The sequence below is a fragment of the Ornithorhynchus anatinus genome, chromosome 1 (genome assembly GCF_004115215.2).
Source record: "Ornithorhynchus anatinus isolate Pmale09 chromosome 1, mOrnAna1.pri.v4, whole genome shotgun sequence".
Classification (NCBI taxonomy): domain Eukaryota; kingdom Metazoa; phylum Chordata; class Mammalia; order Monotremata; family Ornithorhynchidae; genus Ornithorhynchus; species Ornithorhynchus anatinus.
The window spans coordinates 47735247-47759677 of record NC_041728.1 but is presented as its reverse complement, the minus strand read 5'-3'; positions in this window follow the sequence as shown (position 1 = coordinate 47759677).

Sequence of the window (24431 nt, the reverse complement as noted above, 5' to 3'; positions counted from 1 at the left end):
CACCCAATGGTAACTGTGTTTCCAAAGTGAATTGATTCCCGTATACAGTTTGTACAACCATTTCCAAAATGTTTGCGGATTCTCAGTGATAGGAGCTACATAATTGCATGTGCAAAGACTATGATAATCATCATAATTACTATCATTATTATAACTGTATGAGTCCCCTGCTACATGAAGTGAATTTCTGAACGGTAGGAAGCAATTTTACACTGAAAAGGGAGGAAAATCCTTTAGCCGTCTGCCTAAAGATGGCAAGATTAAAGGATTGCACCAGCCTCCAGAAACTGAAACTTTTTTTGTTTAAAAAAAAACATTTGATTTGTTGAGTTTCTTTGTCATTGACATATAGGAGGTCTTCACAGCAAACTCTGCCAGGGTGTGGAGTTCAGGAGGTCTCTGATTTTTCATCAATGGAAAATATAGAAAAACTTTCCCGGAAAATTCAGAGGGAGGAGAGATGAGGTCTGGAGCAATTCCTTGGCTTATGAACTGCTCAGCACTCACAGAAGGAAAGTGAAACTCGAGCCAGCCTCAGATGACTGATACCAAGGGTCATCGATTCTGGTCGTTAGGATATAGTGAATCTCTAAAGACTTGGCTGAAAACCTTCATGGGCATTTTCAGTCATGTGTGGTGTTTGATAAACAGTTTGACCGTTCATTGTCAGTAGGGTGAAGAGCTAGCTCATGGTTTCATGGGCAAGATTCACCAAGTGGAGGAAAAGCTCCCTTGAGTGTGGTGACCTCCAGCTCAGGGTAGATTATGTTTCCTACTTAGAAAAAATTGACTTAGGTCAGAGATATCCAGAAGAAGTTGAAATTATATAACACACAGCAGGAGTTTGGGAAGGAGTGCTTAATTGAGAGGAATGAAAATATGCAACACAAGATTTAAGGTCTCCTGAAGGTTTGGTACCCCTATTCTTAGTGTCCCTATTGAGATTCGATCTATAAATTTCCAAAACAGAAACCTGGGAAAGTTACTTAAAGTGGTAAGCTGTATTATTGGAGGGGGGAAGAAGGTGAGGGGGTGCTGGCATGCTGAAAGCTTTCAGTTTATGCCATATGATCCATTTGAGTTGTGAATGGCAAATTGGATCAATCAATCATGGTACCTATTGAGCCATTACTGTGCACAGAGCATGGTCTAAACTTTTGGGAGAGTTCAGTACAACGGAGTTGGTAGATGGGTGCATTCCCTGCCCACAGGGAACTTATAGTCTAAAAGGGGAGGTCTCCGAAATGGTGTCTTGAAGAAACATGGAAATTTGCATATATATGTGTATGTCTGCCAGTAAAAATGGATGGCAGTGGGAAAAATGAATGGAAAAATGTCAGAAACTTCTGCATTTTTTGTTGTTCTGATAATAATTCATTCAATAGTATTTATTGAGTGCTTACTATGTGCAGAGCACTGTACTAAGCGCTTGGAATGAACAAGTCGGCAACAGATAGAGACAGTCCCTGCTGTTTGACGGGCTTACAGTCTAATCGGGGGAGGTAGACAAACAAGAACAATGGCAATAAATAGAGTCAAGATAATAATAATATTTGAGTGTCCACTGGATTCATCAGGTACATTCTACTAGGCTCTTGGGATGTACAGTAAGTGACACTTTTCCTGCTCAGAAGGTGCTCACTCTCTCAACGGGAGAGATGAGCATAAAAATAGTTTTCTGTAAACAAATAAAGTGCTAAGTGAACTTTATAAAGCATTTTGTTTTGAGGGAAATGGGATCTTCACCAATACAGTGACAAGGAAAGTTTCTTGTCTTTTACCCTAACTTCCCCAAACTAAAGGGTTAGAGAGTGATTTTAATCTCACAGCCCAGACCCATGGCCCCTGTCAGAACTGCCGGTGGCTGGCATACTCAGGATGAGATATTCTCTAACTGAAAAATAAGTCTGAAACTACTAACAAATGACAATGTCCCCTGAACTCAATCACCTGGCTCTGGGATCAATGCCACATCTCAACAGGAAAAACCGTTGACTTGAGGTCCTGAGATTTTTCTGTGTTATTTGTTAAGCACTTACTATGAGTCAAGAACAGTTCTGAGTGCTGGAGTAGAAAAGAGTTAATCAGGCTGAGCACAGTCCCTACCCTACACAAGGTTCAAAGTCCAAGAAGACAGGAGAACAGAGACTTAATCCTCATTTTGTCTTTGAGGAAAGGGAGTCATAGAGAATTTAAATGGCTTGCCCTAGGTCATACAGCAGGTAAGTGCTGGAGCTGGGATTAGAACCCAGGTCCTCTAGCTCCCAGGCCTATGCTTTGTTCATTAGGCCATGCTGCTTCCCTATGAGACTTTGGGGCAGTGAACCAATGTGGAGAAATTGGTTAGTGATGTACAGGTTATAGTGCGTGGGCCAGTTGTGTGCTCTGGTTCCCACAGCATGGCCTAGTGTAAAGAGCACAGGCCTGGCAGTCCAAGGACCTGGGTTCTAATCCTGTCTCTGCCACTTGCCTGCTGTGTGACCTTGGTCGTCATTTCACTTCTATTTGCCACAGTTTCCTCATCTGTAAAATGGGGATTCAATATCTGATCTCCCTCACCTATAGACTGTGAGCCCCATATGTGACAGAGATTATGACTGGCCAGATTATTTTGTCTCTACCCCAGAATTTAGTACATGGCTTAGCAAATATTAAGCACATAACAGATACCAATGTTCATTGTTATTATTTGTGCTGGAAAAATATAATGGATCTTGCTTCAAATTTTCCTTACCTGGGCTATATCTGTCTTCTCCTTTCGTCTTTCTAGAAGTTTCCTGGAGTCTGCCACTTTCACACCCAAAAGAGTACAGAAAAATGCTAAATAGTACACACACACACACATGCATGTCTTGGGAAATATCCATACTTTCCTCTCCTATTGGGAAAAGTTGACAAATATAGTCCTGTGGAGTACATGTGGAAATAGACTAAGGCGACACTATTTTTGTATTTTTCTCATGGATAGATCATTCTAAATGCAGTGAATAAATTAGAATTTGGAAGGCAACTGACAGTTTGGGTTGGAAAACTAATCCATAAAAAATAAACACCAGCTGGCCACTGTCTTCCCTACAATTGCTCCTTCTCATACAAACTTAGGAAGTGCTAAATGATGAATGTCACTTTGAAAGTCCAAAATTATCCCCACCCTTTACCATTAGTGTTCATTCATTCATTCAATAGTATTTATTGAGCGCTTACTATGTGCAGAGCACTGTACTAAGCGCTTGGGATGAACAAGTCGGCAACAGATAGAGACAGTCCCTGCCGTTTGACGGGCTTACAGTCTAATCGGGGGAGACGGACGGACAAGAACAATGGCACTAAACAGCGTCAAGGGGAAGAACATCTCATAAAAACAATGACAACTAAATAGAATCAAGGCGATGTACAATTCATTAACAAAATAAATAGGGTAACGAAAATATATACAGTTGAGCGGACGGGTACAGTGCTGTGGGGATGGGAAGGGAGAGGTGGAGGAGCAGAGGGAAAAGGGGAAAATGAGGCTTTAGCTGCGGAGAGATAAAGGGGGGATGGCAGAGGGAGTAGAGGGGGAAGAGGAGCTCAGTCTGGGAAGGCCTCTTGGAGGAGGTGATTTTTAAGTAAGGTTTTGAAGAGGGAAAGAGAATCAGTTTGGCGGAGGTGAGGAGGGAGGGCATTCCAGGACCGTGGGAGGACGTGACCCAGGGGTCGACGGCGGGATAGGCGAGACCGAGGGACGGCGAGGAGGTGGGCGGCAGAGGAGCGGAGCGTGCGGGGTGGGCGGTAGAAAGAGAGAAGGGAGGAGAGGTAGGAAGGGGCAAGGTGATGGAGAGCCTTGAAGCCTAGAGTGAGGAGTTTTTGTTTGGAGCGGAGGTCGATAGGCAACCACTGGAGTTGTTTAAGAAGGGGAGTGACATGCCCAGATCGTTTCTGCAGGAAGATGAGCCGGGCAGCGGAGTGAAGAATAGACCGGAGCGGGGCGAGAGAGGAGGAAGGGAGGTCAGAGAGAAGGCTGACACAGTAGTCTAGCCGGGATATAACGAGAGCCCGTAATAGTAAGGTAGCCGTTTGGGTGGAGAGGAAAGGGCGGATCTTGGCGATATTGTAGAGGTGAAACCGGCAGGTCTTGATAACGGATAGGATGTGTGGGGTGAACGAGAGGGACGAGTCAAGGATGACACCGAGATTGCGGGCCTGCGGGACGGGAAGGATGGTCGTGCCATCCACGGTGATGGAGAAGTCTGGGAGCGGACCGGGCTTGGGAGGGAAGATGAGGAGCTCAGTCTTGCTCATGTTGAGTTTTAGGTGGCGGGCCGACATCCAGGTGGAGACGTCCCGGAGGCAGGAGGAGATGTGAGCCTGAAGGGAGGGGGAGAGGACAGGGGCGGAGATGTAGATCTGCGTGTCATCTGCGTAGAGATGGTAGTCAAAGCCGTGAGAGCGGATGAGTTCACCGAGGGAGTGAGTGTAAATGGAGAACAGAAGAGGGCCAAGAACTGACCCTTGAGAAACTCCAACAGTTAAAGGATGGGAGGGGGAGGAGGCTCCAGCGAAGGAGACCGAGAATGACCGGCCAGAGAGGTAAGAGGAGAACCAGGAGAGGACAGAGTCCGTGAAGCCAAGGTGAGATAAGCTATGGAGGAGGAGGGGATGGTCGACGGTGTCAAAGGCAGCAGAGAGGTCAAGGAGGATCAGAATGAAGTAGGAGCCATTGGATTTGGCAAGAAGGAGGTCATGGATGACCTTAGAGAGAGCAGTCTCGGTAGAGTGGAGGGGACGGAAGCCAGATTGGAGGGGGTCTAGGAGAGAATGGGAGTTAAGGAATTCTAGGCATCGATTGTAGATGACTCGTTCTAAGATTTTGGAAAGGAAGGGTAGTAGGGAGATAGGACGATAACTGGAGGGGGAAGTGGGGTCAAGAGCGGGTTTTTTTAGGATGGGGGAGACGTGGGCGTGTTTGAAGGCAGAGGGGAAGGAGCCCTTGGAGATTGAATGGTTAAAAATAGAAGTTAAGGAAGGGAGGAGGGCAGGGGCGATGGTTTTAAGAAGGTGAGAGGGAATGGGGTCCGAGGCGCAGGTGGAGGGGGTGGCACTTGCGAGGAGGGAGGAGATCTCCTCTGAGGATACTGCAGGGAAGGATGGGAAAGTAGGGGAGGGGGTTGTTGGGGGGGAGGGGAGAGGCGGAGGGGTGACTTTGGGGAGCTCAGACCTGATCGTGTTGATTTTCGTGAGGAAATAGGTGGCCAGATCATTAGGGGTGAGAGATGGGGGAGGGGGAGGAACAGGGGGCCTAAGGAGAGAGTTAAAGGTCCGGAACAATCGGCGGGGGTGACGGGCATGGGTGTCGATGAGGGAGGAGAAGAAGCTTTGCCTGGCGGAGGAGAGGGCAGAGTTAAGGCAGGAAAGGCTAAATTTGAAGTGTGTGAGGTCGGCTTGGTGCTTGGACTTTCGCCAGCAGCGCTCAGCAGCTCGAGCATAGGAGCGTAGGAGGCGGACGGAGGAGGTGATCCAGGGCTGTGGGTTAGTGGCGCGAGAGCGGCGGAGGGAAAGGGGGGCGAGAGAGTCGAGATGAGTAGAGAGGGTGGAGTTGAGAGCGGAGACCTGATCGTCGAGAGTGGGAAGAGAGGACAGGGCGGCAAGGTGAGGCGAGATGCTATTGGAAAGACGGATGGGATCGAGAGAGCGGAGGTCTCTGTGGGGCAGTAGCGAAGATTTGCAGGGGGAGGGAGTGTGAGAGATGAGGCAGGTGAGAAGGTTATGGTCCGAGAGAGGGATTTCAGAGTTGGTGAGTGAGGAGATAGTGCAGCGGTAGGAGATGACAAGATCGAGGGTGTGACCGAGTCGGTGAGTGGGCGCGGTATGGTGGAGGAGGAGGTCGGCAGAGTCGAGGAGGGATAGCAGGCAGGCGGCAGAGGAGTCGTCGGGTACATCCGTATGGATGTTGAAGTCTCCAAGGATCAGAGTGGGCAGAGAGAAGGAGAGAAGGAAGGTGAGAAAGGGGTCAAGGTGGTTGAAGAAGTCGGAGGTGGGACCGGGAGGGCGGTAGATGACGGCGACAAGTAACTGGAGTGGGTGGTAGAGGCGAATGATATGGGCTTCGAAGGAGGGGAAGGAGAGGGAGGGGGGAGGAGGGATAGTGCGGAAGCGGCATCGGGGCGAGAGGAGGAAGCCGACGCCTCCTCCCTTACCGGTGAGTCTGGGGGAGTGGGAGAAGGAGAGGCCTCCGCTGGAGAGAGCGGCGGCGGAGACCGTGTCTTCGGGAGAGAGCCACGTTTCCGAAAGGGCGAGGAGGAGGAGAGAGCAGGAGAGGAAAAGGTGGGAACCTTATAAACAAGGGAAGTGCAACATCCAGCATTTTTTAAAAAAATAAGTGAACTATAATCATCTGGGCTTGTTTTGCTTTTATCTTCTTTGAAAATAATTAAATTCTGAATTATTTAGTACTGCATCCATATTACTTATTACCATATGTCTTGTGAAGATACTTAATAGTTCCTATTTGTAGTTAAGAAATGAACAGCAAAAGACAGCATTTTGTACAAACTAACTGTATTGTGAGAGATGAAGTGCTAAAAGAAAAATATTAGTTATGTACCACTCACTTTACCCGGTGTGTTCTAATGGTCTACCTGTACATGATTCACAGGCATTCAATTTTGGTTGTCAGAGTTGTAAGCTCGTTGTGAACAAGGAATGTGTCTGTCACTGTTGTATATTAATAATAACAATACTAATAATAATAATTATGGTACTTATTAAGCTCTTACTATGTGCAAGCACTGTTCTAAGCACTGGGGCAGATACTAGGAAATCAGGTTGTCCCATATGGAGCTCACAGTCTTAATCCCCATTTTATAGGAACTGAGTCACAGAGAAGTGGCTTGCCCAAGGTCACACAGCAGACAAGAGGCGGAGCTGGGATTAGAACCCACATCCTCTGAAACCCAAGCCTGTGCTCCCAAGCACACGATAAGCACTCAATAAACATGATTGAATGAATGAAAAAATGTGAATGCCTCCTAGAGGACAGGGATCCAATCTATCAGTGATATTTATTAGAGCTTTCTGAGTGCCCCACATTGTAATGAGCACTTGGGAGAGCACAGTAAAGTAGGTAGACATATCTTCTCTCTACAGGGACTTTACAATCTGGTAGAATGTGTCTAGATGCCTTGTTTTGAATGATATCCAAACAAGGTATTAATTCAAAGTGCATCATATTTCATGCTTGGTGCATCTGTCGGTAGTTGATTTTTTTTCTTTGATTTAATCTTTGAGTGTCTCCAGCAGCTAATCTCTATTGAGAAAGTATAGTCCGACCCACAGCACAGCAACGGTGGGAGGCAGAGTCGGGGCTGGGTTCCAGTGTAGCTGTCTCGGTTCTCCATCGGAATGGCCAAGCTCAGCCTAAAGCTGAGGCCTCACCAGTGGGTGAGAGTCTGGAAGAGCTGTTCCAGGTAGAGAGGCAGGGAAAAAACAGGTCTTGGCCCCAGGAATCTGGATTGGGGGGAACACTTGGAAATGGGCTAGTCTCTAGAGGGAACTAAGGGTGGGAAGATGGGCATATAAATGGGGAGGGCAGTGGTGCCCAAGCCCAAAGAGGGGAGCAAGAATGGAGGGCAGGGCTGGGGCAGAGTGGACTGAACCATTCCATCTATCTGAGGTGCTCCAGCCCCACCTTCCACTCCATCCGATCATCTGTGGTCCCACAGAGCCGAAACAGCTCTGACAGTCTTGAAAGCAGGAATTACTACTATTTAAAATTCCCTCTAAATCAGTGCACTTTCATATCCTTAAAAAGAGAGTTTGTTGAGCCAGGTCAATGTCGGGGAAAGTGGCCCACAGTATGGCAGGTTTCCTCCTGCTAGCAGCCTCTGTCCCAACAGCATAGAATCCTCCCTGCTGAAGCAGCAGTGTGCGCCAATGTACACACTCTGCTTCTCCATCTTTTCTCCCTCTCTCTGTTTGTTCCCATGTGTTTTCTTCTCCCCTCCTTTTCCTTTGATCCCCCTGCTTTCTTTCTTCTCCTCTTTCCATTTCCCAAACCTGCATCCCTCTGAACTTTGGTTCCATCTAGTTGGAATTTCCAGACTTTATCACTGAGTTTCTCTCTCCTGCCTTCCTTTTTTTCTTACTTACCCCTCATCATAACTATTTCCCTCCTAGTCTATAGTTTATATATCTCCGACTCATTCTCTTTCTGTCTTGCCTGCTTTTTTCGTCCCACCCCACATCTCCATTTTCTGACTCACACAGTAAGCACTCAATAAATACCACTGAATGATGGGTATGCAGCAAAGAGGAAGTCTGCAACTGACAAAGGAACAAGGGATCTAATGGAAACACCCCTCCCCATTTCTCCAGTCCAAAAAAAAACCCCACCAAAAAAAACAAACAAAACCCAAAACAACCGAAGCAAGATAAGTCAGCTATTGTAGGCACTTGTGGCAGTATTTTTATGTGGGTCTTGTTGGCACATCTATTTATATTTGTATGTATATTTGTATGTATGTATTTGTATGTATTTGTATGTATTATGTATTTGTATGTATGTATTTGTATGTATATTTGTATGTCCTTCTCTCATCATTTTACCTAAAAGGATTTTTTTTGAAAGTGTGTCCCAAAAGAAATGTATCCTCACTGTTTTCGATAGAGTAAATCAGATTGGACACTTAGAGCATTTAAAATCTAAGAAGTAGGAAGAGCAGGAAGTTTATAGCCATTTTGTAACTGAGGAAACTGGGACCCAGAAAGGTTAAGTGATTTGCCTGGAGTCACAAAGCAGGTCCGTGAACAGTCTGGGACCAGAATATACCTTTTTAGGATTCCCAGTCCCTTGTTCGCTCCAATAAGCCACACTTCCTCCTTTGATTTGTTTTTCATGTTGAAGGGTTAATTTACAGCTTTAAAATTGTTCCACTCAATTATCCTAATTAATAATTACTATAATAACAATTACGGTATTTGTTAAGCATTCAGCATGCAGCAAGCACTAGATGTAGATTAATATATATATATATATATATATGTATATATATATATATATATATATATATATATGCCGATCATACAAAATCCCTATCTCCATGAGACTCACATCTTAGGGGAAAGGAGAACAGGTATTGAATTCCCATTTTACAGATAAGGAAACCCATGCACAGAGAAGTTTAAGTGAGATGCCCAGGATCACAGAGCAGGCAATGGGCAGAATCGGGATTAAAACCAGCTCTCCTGTTTCAGAGTCTTGTTCTTTTTTAACTAGACCCTGCTGCTTCTCAAAAGTTTTGCTTGATTTCAATCTCCAGGTAACTGGATAAGGGATTTATTTTACAGGCCTCTAATTTATGAGCTTTAGCCAAATGTTTCCCTTTTCAACTCAGCAGAATTTGAAATATCTGCTTAATGTGTCATTTACAGTAGACATTATAACATCAATGTGCTTCAAAATAAAAAAGGAATGTATGAAATAAAAAAAATCATAAATTGTAGTGAAGGGTATTATAGATATAATTAGATTTTGAAAATATTTCAAAGACCATTGTAGCAGTTGAAAAAAAAAACAATTTTGTGCACATTATTCATTTATATTTCTCAGGAAGTATTTCACTCCAAACGAGTTGTCTCATAAAGGGGCAACAGGGTTGGCAGCAGACACAGTAGGAAAGATTAATTAAAATATAAAAGATGAGGCTGACAATAAATAAAAGAGGAGCAGCAGGATTTTTGTCTCATCAGTAGTTGTGGAATTCCAGGCATCATAGCAGCGACAATCTTCCCCACGCTACAGAAGTTAAGACCATCCAATGCCAGCATCCTGTCCTTCCCAGGCTGACGCTGGGGATGATAGGGAGTCCTGATGACCTGGGGGAGGACAGGCCTCCTCCCATACCCTGGTACCTGGAAGCCATGTGACCAGATAGCAGTGGACAGTTCACGCTGATGACACCGGTTTAAATCCTCCCCTTATCACAAGGCCTAGGGAAAGGGCTGGTATTTACCCGTATTGGGTGCGTATTGTCCAAACTAGAGCAGATTCCTGGTTGTGAATTAAAATTATAGCTAGAGACATACTCGTTAGGTTGATAAAACACCACAGCTAGCCACCCATGGAGATTTTAAAATCTCTGTTGTTGGAACTTTTTACTAAGAGCACAGAAAGTCACCCCGTCATGACTTTAACTAGTTTTGTTATCTCTACCTTGAGGCAACGGGTTGGATGAAACTGTGCTTCCAGGCACTACTAAAAATACATCACGGGTCAGTTGGTATCAAAGAGTCCTCTTGAATGCCTATGTGGTGACATTGGTTGTTGGAGCAAGGCCAGGAAAAAATTGTAGGGGCTGACTGGTTGAAATTAATTGATCTGCAAAACTGAAAATGTAAACATTTTGCAATTTCATGGGATACAGCACACTATGTTCCTGATCACATGGTAATGTCTACAGTCCTTCCTATATACATAATGAGGTGGTAATTTATTCAAGTCCATAGCAGAGATTGAAATCATATTCCATTTTTCCCTTATTTGGCATTTTTCTGTGTTGGGTTGAATTAGTGCTATCTTCCGGCGTTTCTATTAGAGCTTCCAGGAAATATGGGTGCCAGACCAAAATGGAGATATGCAGTGCCAGCCTCGTGACTTATCCCCACAGTAAGCAGAAATATTACCTTTTAATTTCTCAAAATCTCCAAGGGCTGCACTCAGGGATACAGGGCCAAAGCTTTTTGGGGAAGGGTAGGAGAGCGGAGGGTTTGTTCAACTAGTGGCTAACCACACCTGTTTTGAATTTCCCAGATAAATTATTCAAAGTTTATCAGAGCTCTTTGAAAGCTAAATTATAACCTCTGTCACATTTATTTTTCCTAAGGCTGAAGAGCTTTACAAGGAGGGACATGTTCTCTTGGACCCTAATGTGAGACTAGTGGAGAGATACAGGCAATCCAAAGGGAATGTTTTGATAATTTGGGCAATGTGGAAGATTATCTGATATGGCCTAATTTAGTTTAAAAGCTCCTCTCAAAATTCATGCCTGCACCAGGGTCTTAAAAAAAAAAAAAGCCAGAACACGAGAGGGCAAATGCTGCTTCATTAAAAAACAGTGACATGGAGACAGGAAGCCAGACTTCTAATATTGATCTCCTTTCATGTCCATGAACAAGTTTTTGAATTCCCTTTTTCTGCATGGATTCTAATCACATCTGCACATGCATAACTAGAAATTATTAATGATTTATATTGATGTCTGTCTCCCCATCTAGACTGTACGCTCATTATGGGCAGGGAACATGTCTACCAATTCTATTATAGTATACTCTCCCAAGCACTTCAGACAGGGCTCTGCACATGGTAAACACTAAATAAATACAATAAATGCAATTAATTGGATGATCAAAGGAGCTCAGCAATCATCCAGATGCAGGATATATGGATCCCGATAGCCTGGGGGACTTGACTCAATTGAGAAGTCTTTTGTTATTTCATTGTTTTAAGCTTTCAAATACAGGCTACTTAGGATTGGACAATTGCTGGAGGATAACTGGGAAATTATAGTAGAACAACATAATTGTTGTTCTCTGGAATATTTTCCCTAGGGTGTGACTCTTTTGGCCTTCTTTTTGTTTCCTTTAGTCCTTCACCCAGTGACTAAAGGGAAACGACTGGGCTTTTGGACAAGATCATAGGTATATTGTTTTCCCAGCCATGATAACCTAACCTAGGAAAATTACATCACACTGAAAAGTTGTCTTCCTGTAATAGGCAGTCAGTGTTCTGGAGTCATTTTCACATTAACCTTCTTTGAGTTTGACAGACTGGGGTCATTAACTGGAGGAGGAATAAATAACTGCTTGACTCTCCTTAAAGCCAGGATATTCTTTGAAAGGTCTGGTTCTTTGTTCTTATATTTGCATATTTTCTGTCTATCATTAGTAGTGCACATTAAGAACCATAATTCCTTTTGTGGTCATGAGATCTGATGATTTAATGGCATTTCTTAAGGAGGCTTTTCAGTGTGTTGTGGCTCTTTAATCTTTTACCCTCCCTCCCACTAAATTCTTTCTACGTTCATTTCCACTGGTAAAACGAAACAAAACAAAAAAACAATTTGGGAAATAATTAAATAAATGCAACTTTTCCTTGGATAGAGGAAAAAGTCTTGTTTCTATCTGAAGTTATCTTTCAAGTATATTTTTATTTTTGAAATACTCTGAGAATCAAACTGAATCACTGTGGACTACTCGAAACAAAACTCTCTGCAGATCATTTAAGCCACAGCAACTGGTCTTTCTCAGGAGTCCAGGAATGTTGGAGCCTAAAGGGAAATGCAAACTTTTTTCTAGGCAAAACAGTCAAACATGGTGTCTTCTAGCCTCTCCTCATAAGATAAAGATCTAGAAAACAAAGCCGCCACCCTTCCAGGAAGTTTGGGAAATTTTAAAACTATGAATCTGGTTTAGGGAGGCTAAGCCTACTCTAGCTACCAAGTCCATAGTGCCAGCTCAGCAGCTTATAAAGCAACCCAACAGCATTCACAAAAAACATGATGCCGAAGTAACACAAGGATCTCATTTTTGCTCAAGAAAATTCTGCCAAACCCACAGAAACTGCTCAAACAACTATGTGCCCTAACTCAAAAGATAAAGCAATATGATAACTTTTCACATATTTAAACTTATAGGATTTTTTTTCTTTAATAAGTAAACACTAGATCTGGACTGTAAGGATAAAAGAAAACTGGGAAACCTGGTTAAACTTTTATTCCTTAATCGCTCCTCAATAACCACATGCAGAAGGTTAATCAATCGAGAAATGCTATTTCTTGAGTGCTTACTGTGTGCAAAGCACTGTATTAAGCTTTAGGAGGGTACAAAATAAAAGAGCTGTTAGACACATTCCCTGACAAAAAGGAAATTACAGTTTCTGCTCTAGAATAATGTTAGTAGAAGGCATAATGCTGAGTGGAGGGTAGCATCACTAAGCTTCTTGAGCAAACACTGGCCACAGACAATTTAGTATCATAGATCAGTTTAGCACCACTGTAATGAAAAAAAAACTGGAAGCAATTTGATGTCATTCAATGCCTTCAATTGATTGGCACTGGTAACGGAAATCAGTGGTAATCATTCATTCAATAGTATTTACTGAGCAACTACTGTGTGCAGAGCACTGTGCTAAATGCATAAGTGGACCATTCAATCTGCAGATCCATCCCAGATGGATCTGGTGACTTGCGGTAGAGCTTATCCTCCAGAAGAAATTAAAGAAACCAAAACCATGAAGGGATGGATCTGTGTGCATGTCTGGTCAAGCAAGGATGTTTCTAAGAGTTAGTTCTTTGATCCCATGGGAGGGTGAGAGGATGTTTTTTCCCGGTTCACGGAAGTTGTTGGGGACCCAGTTAGTAAAGATGATGATGTTGGGGGTGGTGCTATTTTAGCTCATGACTAGAGAGGTTAAAAAGTGTTTCTTTGCCACTAGGGAAGGAGCGTGCCTTAGTAGAAAGGGCACAGGCCGAAGAGTCAGGGACCTTTGTTCTAGTCCCTGCTCTGCCACTGTCTGCTGTGTGACATTGGACAAGTCACTTTACTTGTCTGTGCCTTAGCTACCTCATTTGTAAAATGGGGATTAAGGCTGTGAGCCCTAGGTGGACCAGGGACTATGTCCAGTGATTGTGTCGTATCTTCCCCAGAGCTTAGTAGAGTGCCTGGCACACACTCACTCCCTCGGTGAACTCATTCGCTCTCACGGCTTTGACTACCATCTCTACGCAGATGGCACGCAGATCTACATCTCCGCCCCTGTCCTTTCCCCCTCCCTTCAGGCTCGCATCTCCTCCTGCCTCCAGGACGTCTCCACCTGGATGTAAGCCCGCCACCTAAAACTCAACATGAGCAAGACTGAGCTCCTCATCTTCCCTCCCAAACCCGGTCCTCTCCCAGACTTCTCTATCACCGTTGATGGCACGACCATCCTTCCCGTCTCTCGGGCCCACAATCTCGGTGTCATCCTTGACTCGTCTCTCTCGTTCACCCCACACATCGTATCCGTTACCAAGACCTGCCGGTTTCACCTCTACAATATCGCCAAGATCCGCCCTTTCCTCTCCACCCAAACGGCTACCTTACTGCTACAGGCTCTCGTTATATCCCGGCTAGACTACTGTGTCAGACTTCTCTCTGACCTCCTTTCCTCCTCTCTCACCCCGCTCCAGTCTATTCTTCACTCCACTGCCCGGCTCATCTTCCTGCAGAAACGATCTGGGCATGTCACTCCCCTTCTTAAACAACTCCAGTGGTTGCCTATCAACCTCCACTCCAAACAAAAACTCCTCACTCTAGGCTTCAAGGCTCTCCATCACCTTGCCCCTTCCTACCTCTCCTCCCTTCTCTCTTTCTACCGCCCACCCCGCACGCTCCACTCTTCTGCTGCCCACCTCCTCACCGTCCCTCGGTCTCGCCTATCCCACCGTCGACCCCTGGGCCACGTCCTCCCGCGGCCCTGGAACGCCCTCCCTCCTCACGTCCGCCAAACTGATTCTCTTCCCCTCTTCAAAACCCTACTTAAAACTCAGCTCCTCCAAGAAGCCTTCCCAGACTGAGCTCCTCCTCTCCCTCTACTCCCTCTACCACCCCCCCTTCACCCCTCCGCAGCTAAACCCTCTTTTCCCCCTTTCCCTCTGCTCCTCCCCCCTCCCTTCCCATCCCCTCAGCACTGTACTCGTCCGCTCAATGGTATATATTTCCATTACCCTATTTATTTTGTTAATGAATTGTACATTGCCTTAATTCTATTTAGTTGCCATTGTTTTTACGAGATGTTCTTCCCCTTAACTCTATTTATTGCCATTGTTCTTGTCTGTCCGTCTCCCCCGATTAGACTGTAAGCCCGTCAAACGGCAGGGACTGTCTCTATCTGTTACCGACTTGTTCATTCCAAGTGCTTAGTACAGTGCTCTGCACATAGTAAGCGCTCAATTAATACTATTGAATGAATGAATGAATAGTAAGTGCTTAACAAATGCCATTAAAACATATAGATATATTCATGACTAGAGAGGTTGAAAAAAGGTTGCTTTGTGCATGTTTCTTGTAAGCTTCTTCATGCTAGAGACAAAGCATGATAGACCTTCAGTTCTTGTGGAAGATTAGTTAGTGAAATCCCCCTAAGAGGGGAAATCCAGAACAGAGTAATAGCAATATCAGATTAACTTAAACCAATTTTAAAAGTTTATATGACAACTGTCAGCCTCAAGGACTTTCTGAGTTTGGTGTGACCAATCCTGACTCTGAATGAGGCTGGAAGCAGAAACAGAAAAGCAGAAGGAACACAGGCCCGGCAGTTAAGAAATTTGGATTCTAATTTCTGTTCTGTCACTAGTCTGCTCTGGAATTTGGGGCAAGTTACAACTTGTCTGTGTTTCATCATCTGTAAAATGGGGATTTGATTCTTGTTCTACATGGGGGACAGGGGCTGTGTCTAATCTGATTATCTTGTAACTTTTAATTTAGCATTTTGTTACTTGCCCCAGCCCCACAGTACTTACATACATGTCTTTGTAACCTATTTCCTCTATCTGTAATTAATTTTAATGTCTGTATCCCCCTGTAAACCATAAACTCCTGTTGGGCACATATCATGTCTACTGACTCTATTGTATGGTACATTCCCAAGCCCTTACTTAGTACATGGTGCTCTGCACACATTAAACACTCAATAAATGCAATGGAATGATTGATTGTACTCACTCTTCACACCTGGCAGATCACTGCTCTTATTTTCAAGGCTCTTTTGAAGTCACATCACCTTCAGCAGATCTTCTCTGATGAGTATCTCTTTTCCCAACCTCCTGTCATTTCAGCATCTGCATCTCACCTGGACTACACAGTGTATCTACACACACACACACACATTTGTTACCCCATGTATATGTTTATATATTATATTGCTTCCCAGGACCTGTAATGTATTTTAGTGTTTTCCCTTCGACTAGAGGAGACTAGAGCTCATTTCTATTCACTCTCTTGTACTTTCCCAAGTGCTTAGTACAGTGGTCTGCACAGTGAACCTCCAAAAACACTACTGATTGGGACTGTAGACTCGCTATTGGCAGGGAACATGACCATAAACTCTTTGTACTGTACTCTGCCAAGGGCTTAGTATAGTGCTCTGTATTCAGTAAGCCCTCAATACATACCACTGATTGATCAACTGACTTAGTAAACAAAGGTGGTGGTGAATCTGATCTATGGGAGGTTTGGCTCGTAAAACAAACACAAATTCTTTCTACTCCAAAGACTGAATACATAATGGATGTGGTCAAGGGGTTTTGTTAAAAAAAAAAGCTATATTATAAAAGAAAACTATAGTTAAGAGTGCAGCCACTTCTTTATCTGATAGACTAAGGATGCTATGAGACAACGAGAAGCAGCATGATGTAGTGGCTAGAACATGGGCCTGGGGATCAGAAGGCTGTGGGTTCTAATCCTGGCTCTGTCATTTGTCTGCTGTGTGACCTCGAGAAAGTCACTTCACTTCTCTATGCTTTAGTTAGATCATCTTTGCAATGGAGATTGTGACTCTGATCCCCATAAGAGACAGGGACAGTGTCCGACTTGATTTGCTCATATGCATCCCAGTGCTTAGTACAGTGCCTGGCACATAGTAAGCACTTAACCAATTCCACAATTCTTATTATTAGTCTGTCACTCATGGTTTCTCATGGCCTTCATGTCCAATGTCCAAGGAAAGTCAACTCCGGAAGCATATGATGCCTTAATTAATGATAACAGAAATTTAATAAGTGTTATTCAGGTTAATGTGACATCTCAGATTGATTCTTCTTATATCTTGGCCATTTGCCTACTGGCTAAAGCCAGAAATCCTCTAGGTTAGAGACCTGCCGACCATGGACACAAGGGACCGTGAATACTAAGCCTCTGCATCTCAAACCTTGGTTACTCTCTTTACAGTTTTTCTCTGATTATAATCTACACCTATTTCAGTTCTGTCCCTTTGGATGTAAATACCATGTATCTTTTAACTGTGTTTACAAGTAGCAAGAATACACAGTCCTGCCAAGTGATTGCACACTGAGCTACAAACTGAGTTACAAACTACTACCTCAAGTCATTATTTCCATTTCATTCTTCTCTTGTATGCCCAGATGAGAATGCAGAACTTTTTTTTTAGCAGAAATGGTATTTTAGCAGGAATATTATATGAGGGAGAAAGAAAAATCTTGATGGTACATTTGCAAGAGTTCAGCCCTTCTTTTCACGATTCTAATTTCTATCACAGGGGAGAAGTAATTATGCAGGACAAGAGGGCTGGTGTGGTCTTAAATTCTATTGTTGGAGAAAGGTAGTAGGTAGGTGCCCATAGTTTATGCAATTTATATGGCCAAGTTGAAACAACATGACCTGGTAGAAAGAGTCCAGGCCCAGACTTTGGAGGAACTAGGTTCTCATCCCAGCTAGGCCACTGGTCGACTGTGTGATTTGTGATGAGTCATAGAGCTCTGCTAAGAGCAGAGCTTTCTCATGTCTAAAATGAGGATTCAGTACCTCCTCCCATCTACTTAAACTGTGAGTCCCATGTGAGACGGGGACTGTGCCTGATGCAATTACTTATCATCTACCCCAGTGTTGAATGTAGTGTTTGGCACTTCGTAAGTACTTAACAAATGTCATACTCATTGTCATTATTATTATGAGACAAAGTGTTGGAGAGGTGTGCCAATTATCCAGGAAATTCAGTACAAAACACCCTAAACTCCTCTTCTCCAACACCTGGATAGAGGGGCAGACTCTAAGTTTCTAGACTGAGTTCACTGTGGGCAGGAAACATGTCTACCAACTCTGCTGTATTGTACTCTCCCAAGCACTTAGTACAGTTCTCTGTGCACAGTAAGCACTCAATAAAAAAACACTGATTGTTTGGAGGCAACTGTACTGTGGAGATCTGCTTTTCAGACTATCCACTGACATCAACCCAACCAAAAGCAAGCTGTTGGACCCTTGAACAGGAACTGCAGACTGTCAGTGAGATGTTGGAAAAGTATAGACTAGACTGTAAGCTCCCTTGCTAACTCTATTGTACCGTCCTATCCCAAGCATTTAGCCGAGTGTTCTGTGCTCATAAAGCACTCAAAGAATATCTTGGATTGATGGACGTTTGTCATCCTTGGAGCTGTAACATACTTTGCTGGATCTCCTTCCAGCCCTTCCATAGACCTCTGGGGTATTCTTTGGTGATCATCACCATGCAGGTCATTTGTATTCTGCTTCAGCAAGGAAAGAAAGACTGTTTTCAATGTGCTGTTTGTGAGGAACTAAGGGAATGGAGTGGGAGCTTTTAGCTGTCATATTTCCAGGTCCCCTTTCATTCTTCATCTACACCTACTCCCTTGGAGAATTAATTTACTCAGTCATTCTGGGCACACCCTCTTACACTTCCCCTCTCTATACGAGATTTTAATATCTGTCTCCCCAGTTAGACTAAAAGCTCCTTCCTTGTAGGCAGGGATCATGTGTGCCATCTCTATGGTACCTTTATAATATCGCCAAGATCCACCCTTTCCTCTCCACCCAAACGGCTATCTTACTGGTACAGGCTCTCATAATATCCCGGCTGGATTATTGTGTCAGCCTTCTCTCTTATCTCCCTTCCTCCTGTCTCTCTCCACTCCAGTCTATTCTTCATTCCGCTGCCTGGCTCATCTTCCTGCAGAAATGCTCTGGGCACCTCACTCCCCTTCTTAAACACCTCCAGTGGTTGCCTATCAACCTCCGCACAAAACAAAAACTTCCCATTCTAGGCTTCAAGGCTCTCCATCACCTTGCCCCCTCCTTCCTCTCCTCCCTTCTCTCTTTCTACTGCCCACCCCGCACGCTCTGCTCCTCTGCCGCCCACCTCCTCACCGTCCCTCATTCTCACCTATCCCGCCATCAACCCCTGGGCCACGTCCTCCCGCAGTCCTGGAATGCCCTCCCTCCTCACCTCCGCCAAACTAATTCTCTTTCCCTCTTCAAAACCCTACTTAAAGCTCCACTCCTCCAAGAGGCCTTCCCAGACGGACCTCCCCCTTTTCCCTCTGCTCCCTCTGCTCCTCCTCTACCCCCCACCCCTTCACCTGTCCTAAGCTAAGCCCTCTTTTCCCCCCTTTCCCTCTGCTTTTCCCCCTCTCCCTTCCCCTCCCCTCAGCACTGTACTCGTCTGCTCAACTGTATATATTTTCATTACCCTATTTATTTTGTTAATGAGATGTACATCACTTTGATTCTATTTATTTGCTATTGTTTTAATGAGATGTTCATCCCCTTGATTCTATTTATTGCTATTGTTTTGTCTGTCTCCCCCAATTAGACTGTAAGCCCATCAAAGGGCAGGGACTGTCTCTGTTTCCTATTTGTACATTCCAAGCACTTAGTACAGTGTTCTGCACATAGTAAGTGCTCAATAAATACTATTGAATGAATGAATACTATTCCTAGACCTCAACCAGTGTTCTGCATATGGTAAATGATCAATAAAAGTCATTAATTGAGGGAGTGATAGTGGTGATGTCAAACTTTGGAGGTGGCACCGGGTACCAAGGAGATCATGGAACATCAAATTTGGATAGATGGAGTGGAATTGTCAGGTGTGACTTTGTCCATCCATACAAATCAGAGAGGGCCATCTCCCAGTGCTGTGTCTGATGTAATGATGTGATGTTTATGCAGGTGTTGGTTAGGTGCCAAAGTAAGTGCATTAAAAAGAGGTATAACAAGTAAGCTCACTTACTAACTCTATTGCATTGTGCTCTTCCAAGTGTTTCACAGCGTGCTTCGTATCCATTAAACATTATTGATTGGTTGATTGATATTTGCCATTTCTCACACTCTGTTCCTTTCATTCCCCCATTTCATGATTGTCCATCCAGCCTTTCCAATGGGTGCTACTGCATTCCCCTCTGGCCACTACCACGCTTACTGTTAATATTTTGCATTAGCAGAAATTAGGACTTTTTCTACCAGTCAGTGGTACATATATTGAGTGCTTACTGTGTGCAGAGTACTATACTTGGGAAAGAACAATGCAATAGAGTTAATAATTATGTTGCCTACCCACAGTGAGCTTTTTCTCAACATACTGCTTATGAGGAACAAAGGGAATGGGATGGCAGCTTTTGACTATCCCTTAGTTATGGGTTCTCTTTCATTCTCCAACTATACCCAGTCTCTTAGAGAGCCTATTTACTCCCACTACTTCAAGTACCATTTCTACAGAGATGATTCCCAAATCTATCTCTCCAGCCCTACTACAGACCTTCCTCTGTATTCTCATATTTCATCTTGCCTTCAAGACATCTCTGCTTTAATGTCCAGTTGACATGTCAAACTTAACTTGTCCAAAATAGAACTCATGTTTCCACACAAGACCTTTCTTTCCCATGACTTTACCATCACTGCAGACAGCATCATCACCTTCCCCATAGCCTTGGCCTCCTCCTTGACTCCTCTCTCACTCAACCTCCACATTCAACCTCTCAGCAAACTGGACTGTTCTACCTTCTCAACACTGCTGACGGAAGCATCCATCATTCTCCCCATTTCAACTACCGAATGTGCTCAGTCACTGACCTCCCTGCATCCAGCCTCTCTCTTCTCTTGTCCATGCATAAGGCTAGGCAGGATTGGGCAGGGCAAGGCACTTTCTCTCTTAATCAATCATTCAATTTATTGAGCATATACTGTGTGTGGAGAACTGTACTAAGAACTTGGGAGAGTACTCGTGTATTCTCTGAGATTGTGAAAGGTCAACTCAGGTGCATTGCTTTTATGATGAGTCCGGTGGCCTGAAGGTCAAGATGTGTTGTTTTTATTAACCCTTTCTTTGAGCAGATTTCCCAAGTAGGATAATATTGTTTATATTTTATTATTATCCTCCTCTTAAGAGTGCAGATTTAGCAGAACCTCTAGACTGTAAGTTCAGTGTGGGTAGGGAATTTGTCTGTTATATTGTACTTTCTCATGTGCTTAGTACAGTGTTCTGCACACATTAAGGGCTCAATAAATGGTTGATTGATTGCTTAAGCAGAATAGTAATAATAATGACATTCATTAAATACTAACTTTGGACACTGAACTGAGAGGGTGAAAACATATAGTTTCAATTTCTTAAGGAGGTGGCTCACTAAAAGCATATTAGAGCAGAGAGGGTATGGGTTATTAATATGTGAACAACATAAAGCAATAAAAAGAGAAAAAAACACATGTGAAAGACAAGGACTTCCTTTTATTCAGGAAGGACAAAGGTGTATTGGGACTAAAGTGGCAGACTTTCTAGCTCCTCTCAGCTCAGAGCCCCACATTCACAATTACGACTCCAGTCACTACCTCTCTGTCCCTCTGGAAGTTGAGGTTACCTCAGGCTGAAGCTGCCTCCTCACCCTCCCCACTTCAGAGCCTGCTGGTGTCTGTGGACAGGGGTGGGTGGCCTCACTTTTCCCTCACTCTATCACATAATTCCTTTTCAGATGACTTACCAAGGGCCCCACATAGCCATTCTCCCTCCTGCTTTAGAAGGAGGAGGGTTTGATGGAAGTCCTGGTGTTATCTGTGGGAGAGGATGGCCTCTGTCTTTCTCTCTTTCAACTCCCTGGTCCAGTGCAGAGGACTCACAGACGGTTGCACGTGGCCACTCAGCCTCCTTGCTGCAGTAGGAGGGGCTGATGGAAGTCCTAGGAGTGTATGTGTATGTGTGTGTGATGGAGGAAAACTGTCTTTCTCTGGCACTGCAGTGCAAGGGCATGGCTGCAGTTCCTTCCCTCCTCTCGGGAGGAGGAGTGGTGGATGATGGTAATCTTCTGCTGATGAGAGAGATGACAAATTCCAGTTTTTGACATCCGAGAAGTGGCAACCTGGGAATAGGAGTGAGTTCAGGATTGGAGAGACAGTTCCAGTCAGCACAGGATTAATGGAGCTGGGGGTCTTGACTAGAAGCAGTAAGACATGAATCTAGCTGCTCAATTTGACAGGATGGGGTGAATGACAGACAGGCAGAATATCCAAGATTGCATCTGGGGCTTTGCTCATTGTTAAAGGACAAGCAGTGTCTTACTAAAGGACATGTAAAAGCAAATCAGTGTTGTAGATCTCCTGACTCCCAGAGCAAACATCAGGGTTGTTGGTCATTCAAGATAGCTTTGTCTCCCAGGCACTGAGTAAAGCCTGACTGAGGCTATTAGTAGATCAGATAACCTAAGTGGCTTATACAAAAGTGGACTGACCATCAAACTGGTGTCTCAAAGTGGATTTTGTTTTTTATGCTTGAATTATGTAATCATGCTGTGTACATTGATCCAGTCATCTGAATTCTGCCATATCCCCCTTTCACTTTTGCTTTACAGATTCAACTTTTTATGTTCATTTCTTTGTTTGCTTTAATGGTGTTTGTTAAGGAGTTGCTATTTAGAACATTCTTCTAATGTTGGGGTAGATGCAAGTTGATTAAGTCAGACACAGTCCCTCGTCACACATGAAGCTCACATTCTAAGTAGGAGGGAGAACAGGTATTTAATCCCCATTTTACAGTTGATGCACAGAGAAGTTAAGTGACTTTTAAGTAACACAGCAAGCAATTGGCAGAGCCAGGATTAGAACCCAAGTGCTCTGACTTTCAGGCCTATGCTATTTCCACTATGCATGCTGTTTCTCTTTTAAAGATGGATTGCTATTAATGAAGAATTATACATTTCTATAGGGGAACAACAATTCATACTCTAAGACATTCATCCATCTGTTGACAAAAAGCTAAAATCCAACTATGCAAAAAGTGCCTGGGAGACAAAGCTATCTTGAATGACCAACAACCCTGATGTTTATCTGCTCTGGGAGTCAGGAGATCTACAACACTGATTTTGCTTTTACATTTCTTTTAGTAGGACACTGCTTGTCCTTTAACAGTGAGCAAAGCCCCAGGTGCAATCTTGGATATTCTGCCTTTTAAAAAATCATCATTCACCCTCTCCTGTCAAACTGAGCAGCTAGCTTCATGTATTACTGCTTCTAGTCAAGACCCCAAGCTCCATTAATCCTGTGCTGACTTGAACTGTCTCTCCAATTCTGAACTCACTTACATTCAGGTTGCCACTTCTTGGATGTCAAAAACTGGAATTTGTCATCTCTCTCATCAGAAGGAAATTACCATCACCCCCCACTCCTCCTCCCAAGAGAGGGTACTGCAGCCAGAAGACTAAGTCCCATTTGGCTATGTAAACTGACATTCAGTGGTTATTTGTTTCCAAGTTGTTGTTTTCTGTTTAGTTTTTTGTTCGTTCATTTGTTTTGTATAATGGTATTTATTCATTCAATAGTATTTATTGAGCGCTTACTATGTTCATTCAATAGTATTTATTGAGCGCTTACTATGTACAGAGCACTGTACTAAGCGCTTGGGATGAACAAGTCGGCAACAGATGAGACAGTCCCTGCCGTTTGACGGGCTTACAGTCTAATCGGGGGAGACGAACAGACAAGAACAATGGCAATAAACAGAGTCAAGGGGAAGAACATCTCGTAAAAACAATAGCAACTAAATAGAATCAAGGCGATGTACAATTCATTAACAAAATAAATAGGGTAACGAAAATATATACAGTTGAGTGGACGAGTACAGTGCTGTGGGGATGGGAAGGGAGAGGTGGAGGAGCAGAGGGAAAGGGGAAAATGAGGCTTTAGCTGTGGAGAGGTAAAGGGGGGATGGCAGAGGGAGTAGAGGGGGAAGAGGAGCTCAGTCTGGGAACGCCTCTTGGAGGAGGTGATTTTTAAGTAGGGTTTGGAAGAGGGAAAGAGAATCAGTTTGGCAGAGGTGAGGAGGGAGGGCGTTCCAGGACCGCGGGAGGACGTGATCCAGGGGTCGACGGCGGGATAGGCGAGACCGAGGGACGGTGAGGAGGTGGGCGGCAGAGGAGCGGAGCGTGCGGGATGGGCGGTAGAAAGAGAGAAGGGAGGAGAGGTAGGAAGGGGCAAGGTGATGGAGAGCCTTGAAGCCTAGAGTGAGGAGTTTTTGTTTGGAGCGGAGGTCGATAGGCAACCACTGGAGTTGTTTAAGAAGGGGAGTGACATGCCCAGATCGTTTCTGCAGGAAGATGAGCCGGGCAGCGGAGTGAAGAATAGATCGGAGCGGGGCGACAGAGGAGGAAGGGAGGTCAGAGAGAAGGCTGACACAGTAGTCTAGCCGGGATATAACAAGAGCCCGTAACAGTAAGGTAGCCGTTTGGGTGGAGAGGAAAGGGCAGATCTTGGCGATATTGTAGAGGTGAAACCGGCAGGTCTTGGTAACGGATAGGATGTGTGGGGTGAACGAGAGGGACGAGTCAAGGATGACACCGAGATCGCGGGCCCGAGAGACGGGAAGGATGGTCGTGCCATCCACGGTGATAGAGAAGTCTGGGAGA